This window comes from Calliphora vicina, chromosome 2, assembly GCF_958450345.1.
Source record: "Calliphora vicina chromosome 2, idCalVici1.1, whole genome shotgun sequence".
In the NCBI taxonomy this organism is placed as follows: Eukaryota; Metazoa; Arthropoda; class Insecta; order Diptera; family Calliphoridae; genus Calliphora; species Calliphora vicina.
Window position 1 is genome coordinate 99,852,681 of NC_088781.1, and position 6,065 is coordinate 99,858,745.

Consider the following 6,065-nt stretch of genomic DNA (forward strand, 5'->3'; position numbering starts at 1 on the left):
CTCAGTTAGTTTGAAAGTTGTCCAACATAAATAATCAAAGTTTTAGCTTCGAAATTATAATTACATCGCGTAGGGGAAACCGTGATCTCGAAGGCGGCACCCCCGGAGTGAGACTCGATCATTGCACATACGATGGAGTTGACCTTTGCGATTATTCCTAATGTGAATTAATCCTGCGCAAAATTTTTGTCTTATAGCCAGGAATGGTGAATGTGCCATCCTGACGATATTTAATCAATTTCTAATAAAAACTAGTTTTGGATTTGTCCAAAAGTTTATGAAATCAATACAAAATAGTTTGACCCATCGAATATTATTTTTTTAATTTTATCCCAAACTAGTTGGCCCAGCATTTACTAATGTTAGTTCTTCAAGTATCTCCAACCCTCATACCCTCAAATCTAAATTTGTACTGCATACTTTAGGGAGCTTTTTTATTACAGTTGACTGGACTAAAAAAAAGATCCTAGTTTTACCCGGAATTTTTGAATTTTGTTTCTTTACAAACCATCTCCTGAAAATTTCTAATCGAATAAAAAAAATCAGCCAAATCGCTCCAGCCGTTCTCACGTGATGCCATTGTACATGGACCATTTCATTTTTATATATAGATTATTGCTTATTCCTACATATAATATGAATATAACGTGTTTAAAAAATAATAAAATGTCATTTAGTGTCATTTTACCCAAATCTATATATTTTGAGTTGTGACACTTTTGTATTAAGTGGACGATATGTTTTTTTTCGTGAAGACGTTTTTCAAGATTTCTACAATAGTGTTTGTTAAAAGTAATTCTTTGATTTGCCACCCCTTAGTTCTTGCGCACTCACGAATTTTACATTCAACCCTTTTCTTTTCTTCTTCCACTTCCACAGGACATTAGTTGTCCTTGCATATTTTTATAAGTATTCAAGGTTGAGCCACGAAAAGTGTAGTTACCTTGTGCTGGCGCACAGTGCTTTATCCCGTAGGCCAAAAAATAAAAAAAAAAAATTTGTATCGTGGAATGTTACATTATGATTTATGGAGTAAATAAAATTAATTAAAACTTATTAAAATAAATTAGGATTTACTGCTTTTGTTGAAAGTTTTTACGTTTTAAAAGAATTTATTTAAAGTTAAATTGTATGTTTTTATTTATGGGAGGAAACTAAAATGTTGAATTCGCTATGGTTTGTCTTTTTAAGAGGTTGAAAGTTTAAATTGTATATAACTTTTGAACAGCTTATCCAATTTTTACAATATTGATTTCATAGTAATGCCTGTGTATACTAGTATCAATATAAATATTCTACTAAACATTCTTTTATTTTGCACACAGTATATTAAATTATCAAGGATTAATATAATATTTGTTCAAATACATCCCTAAATTTCAATTATATCTAGAACACCCCATGATTCCATTCTGAATTTTATCTATGTTTTTAATCGTGCAATGGCTCACATTTAAGTAAAATCTTTGGAAATTGATATGTCCTGCTTTGATGAGAACCGGAACTCCAAGAAAAAAACTTTAAAATCTACAATTCATTAGCATTAATATGACATCAAAATTATCAAATCTGACTAACAATTCTAAGGGACTCATTTTATAAAACGAAGCATTCAGTGACGTAAGCAATTTGTATGAAGAATATTGGGAAAAAGTTTTGAAACTTGAATATTTTCCATAGAATTTTATTTTAACGATTGTCGTTTCGTTTTATAAAATTAGGGCCTAAAGTTATTAGCAGTTTGCTTTAGGTATTTTGCAAACATCTATTAAAAATATGAACTTTTGAACCTACATGGAAACCACATTTCTAGAGAATTTTAAACTTTTTATGACCATATATTATGAAATTCTAAAGAGTAACGGAACAAAAATATATAAAGGGTGTTTTTAAGCACGACATGTATTGAAATTGTAAAAAATAACACAAAAAAGTAAATTTTAATCTAAAAACTTTTTTTATTCGAAAGATCAATACATAGCATTAACATTTGGAAATAATTCCGGACATATGGCCACCGGCAGGTGTCAAATCACACGACCTTGGGGAAAATTGCCAGGTCCATTTCTCGAAATCAAATTATCGCCAAATTTTTTTTTTTATAAATCGATGGTTGCGGACTTCGTATGGTACGTAGTTAGCGCCATTCTGTTGAAACCACATCTAGCTCGGATTAATGTCATCCATATTTTCAAATAAAAAATCATTGATCATGTAATGATCTACATTGACCATAAGGCTAAGGAGAAAAAAAGTCCGATGATTCCACCAGCGCACAGTAGGGCAGAATCAATATTTTTTGGAAATTATTCTGGCATTTCTAAACGACTGGTCCCATCGCTAAAAAAAAACATGCTTAAAAAAACATGCTTGCATGTGTTATTTACCTCTTATAAATTCCGACTTATAGGCATTTCAAAATTGAAATTTAAAAATTTTGCCATACGTTGGTCCTTTTTTTTTAAATATAGGACGTACTTTAGGACCGAATGGACTCAAATTGTTAGTTAGACAACTAAATTATCAATAATCTACAAAAGATTTCAGATCAATATCAATTATGGATCCAAAAATAAACGATTTTCAATTAAAAAAATTCTAAAAATAGTAGATGTTTTTCGGGCGAAAAGGTGACTTATGTGCTGTTTTTCTATAGCGAACGAGTACTTTGAGTGGAAATTTAACATGTGTTTTGTTATTGTAACAAAAACAAAATACATGTAAAACATCCACTCAAAACGCTCATTCGCTATAGAAAAACAGCACATTAATTCTTTTTTTATTAAAAAAAACTTTCTTTAAGAACATATAACAACTTTATGTTTTTCTGTAAGGTATCTTTACGCAGAACATTTTGGTATAAAAAACATGACCTATTTTTCGAATGTGTCGGAATTTGACCTATTTTTATACCCTTCACCTTCGTGAGAAGGGTATATACTATGTATAAGTTTATCATTCCGTTTGTAATTTCTACATTTTTCATTTCCGACCCTATAAAGTATATACATATATTCTGTATCCTTATAGATAGCGGAGCCATGTCTGTATGTCCGTTTGTTTGTTGAAATCAATTTTCTGAAGACCCCAGATATCTTCGGGATCCAAATCTTCAATAATTCTGTCAGACATGCTTTCGAGAAGTTTCCTATTTTATACCTATAGCAAAATCGATCCACAAATGGCGGAGATATGAGGCAAAAAACAAGACAACCTCGATTTTTGACCTATATCTGGATTAATATAGACAATATCGATATCTAATGATAGATATTTCAAAGACCTTTGCAATGACGTATATAAAACCATAGTAAGTTGGACCTAAAATGGGTCAAAATCGGAAAAATATTTTATAAGCCGATTTTTTTCACCAACATTTTTTTTTGCTAAATATTAAAAAAATTGAAAAATCCAAAAAAAAATTTTAAATTTAAAAAAACAATTCGAAATTTTTTTTCCAGAAAATGACAAATCTGCAAAAAATAAATTTTGTTTACCTAAAAATATTTAAAATTTTTTATTTTAAAGTATAATTTAGTGAAGTTTCGGCATATAGCTCTCGTACTTGTTTTTTATTAAAATTTCTATTTTGGGCCACATGTTCTAAAATCCCAAAGCTGGGATCAGAAAATTTAAAGCAGCTTTGGAAACCTTGATGTGTTCCCTATTTATCCCCAAAGTAGTTTCCCAACTCCGAAGAAAATGTGAAAGCTATGGGCAAAATTCAAAAAAATACCATTTTTGGAATTTCCGCTTCAATTTTTAGGAATTGCGGGATTCCCTTTGACCTTTTTTTTGCACTTTGTTATTTGGAATGACAAATTTAAAAAACACATTTTAAAGAATCATTCAATAGCTTGTTATTGAATAAAATCTTAAGAAAATGTATACAAATTTTTTAGTATGAAAAAGTGCAATATTTTTGAAGGACGGAGTTTTATAGTGGCTTATTTTTGAATCTAATTGAGATATTGACTTGTAATTTTTAACTTATCTAAACAAAAAAAAAAAATAGTTCGGAATAAAAGTGGATCAAATTGTTCCTAATATTTGCAATCCTATTAAAATGTTGATACAAATTTTAGTTTTAAAGGCTCAACATATTATTTATGTAGCTAAATGGAATCTGTTATCTATAAGAAATCGTAATATATATACATATAAAAGTATATACTTTATGGGATCGCGAATGGAAATTGTGGAAATTACAAACGTAAAGACATCCTTATATTTATATACTAGGGTGGCCCCGTTTGTATGTAGTAAAACTAAGCTGTCGATGTTCCCAACTAAATGAAAGTTTAGTTTTTTTGAAAAGACAATTTCTCATAATTGTTGCCCTGGCGTCAGTATTTGGTGAGCTGGATCAAAGGATAAAAATTTCCTTTCTTAAGGTTTTTATGATTTCCTTCATAACACAGTACAACATTTTTCAGTTCATTGCTTTGGGACTCAATTCTGACAATTGCACGTGAAAGTAGCCCTAAAAATAAGAACTTCTGCATCATTAGTTTTGTCAAGTTGGCTGCCGTAATAATTTAATTGACATACGAATTTTTTTTTCTCAAGGTGAATTTTTATATATCACTTTTTCTATATTTTATCACGGTTATATCTCGTATACCATACGGAATATCTCTTTTGTGGCTGAAGCAAAGTGGTAGATATTGAATAGTAGAAACAAACGGAACATACCTACCCGAAAAGGTGCTTAAAAATCGCAAAAATGCCCATTTTTTAAAGTTTTTTTTTACCAATTTTTCACTTTTTTTGCTCAATTACTGGATTACAAATCCAATTATGGACCGATCAACATGAAATTAGGTCGAGTGATTTGTGTCTGTATGAAAATTATTTATCATGAATTTTGTATGTATACCATCATTTTTAACAGACTTATTCCCTTTAAAGTGATTTTCGGAAGCGGGTCTTATATGGGAGCTATGAATAATTATGAATGTTTTTTTTTGGAGATCTAGCTCATCAAATACAGTACCCATGACAAACATTTTGACAATTTTTTCTTGGAGCCACCCTATATGTCCAATGTTTTGTACATTTTTGTATCCATGCCGGCGTTATTTTTTATGTAGATGTTAATGTACACTCACCGTAATATTTATAAGATCAGCATTGTTTTTGTCATAAGTAGGGAAGTATTGTTCAATCATTCCGTTAGTTGCAAAAAATATGATATGTTATGATAAAATTGATTTCCATTACACCTATTAAAGAATATACATATGTATGTATATTTTAAATAATACCGTTACAATTAGAGATGTTAATCGGGACTGATTTTTGAAAATCCCGGGGATCGGGATTTGGAAAAGAATCCCGAAATCCCGACCCGGGGTTTCGGGATTTTCGGGAAATCTAAAATCCCGAAAATTATAAGAAAGAAACGTACATAATTATGTCTTTACAATTGAAAGTAAATTTTTTATTTAGCAATTAATTTTTATTAGACACTAAAAATCATACTATTGCATCTATGGTTTCGTCTATGGTGTCCGTATGCTGCTGCCGAAAAACATCTTTCATATTGGCAAAACTGTTTGCAAATACTTATAACAAATCTGCAAGTATTTTCCTCTTGTTCCTTCAGAAATAAAGTGATCTATTTCTTTTGCAAGTTACAAATCTACATTATAACTTGGTTTCGTTATTGTTATTTGGGTTTTTTACATTTATTAATAATATCTTTTAGCCTTTGAGCAATCGAGATATTTTCATTTTGTTCGAGCTTCTCATCTGAGATAAAATCAATTTCGTTTGAAGAGAATTCAAATTGAGTTTTGTTAGATAACTTACAAAAAAATTGGAAGAATTGATTTTCCAGAGCCTCACTCTAGGAAAACCAAAAATACCGCTTTCATTTATTAACTATGTTGTAGCAGGAGTTGAGCTTAACAACTTTGCTGAACATCACTTTGCGATATTCGGGCATGTAGAATGTCAAAATGCATAAAAAAGGCACACAAAAATGACAATTTCCCCTATTTATTTATGAAAAACGGGATTTGGAAAATCCCGGGATTTAAAATTAAAAAATCCCGGGCTTC

General features: G+C 30.2%; 1 non-coding gene across 1 annotated transcript; it reads left to right on the plus strand.

The window, feature by feature from the left end:
• Positions 1–56: 56 nt before the first annotated feature.
• LOC135952747 (U1 spliceosomal RNA) lies at positions 57–225 on the plus strand. Its single transcript, XR_010576112.1, has one exon. It is a non-coding gene; the product is annotated as a U1 spliceosomal RNA (small nuclear RNA).
• Positions 226–6,065: the final 5,840 nt, after the last annotated feature.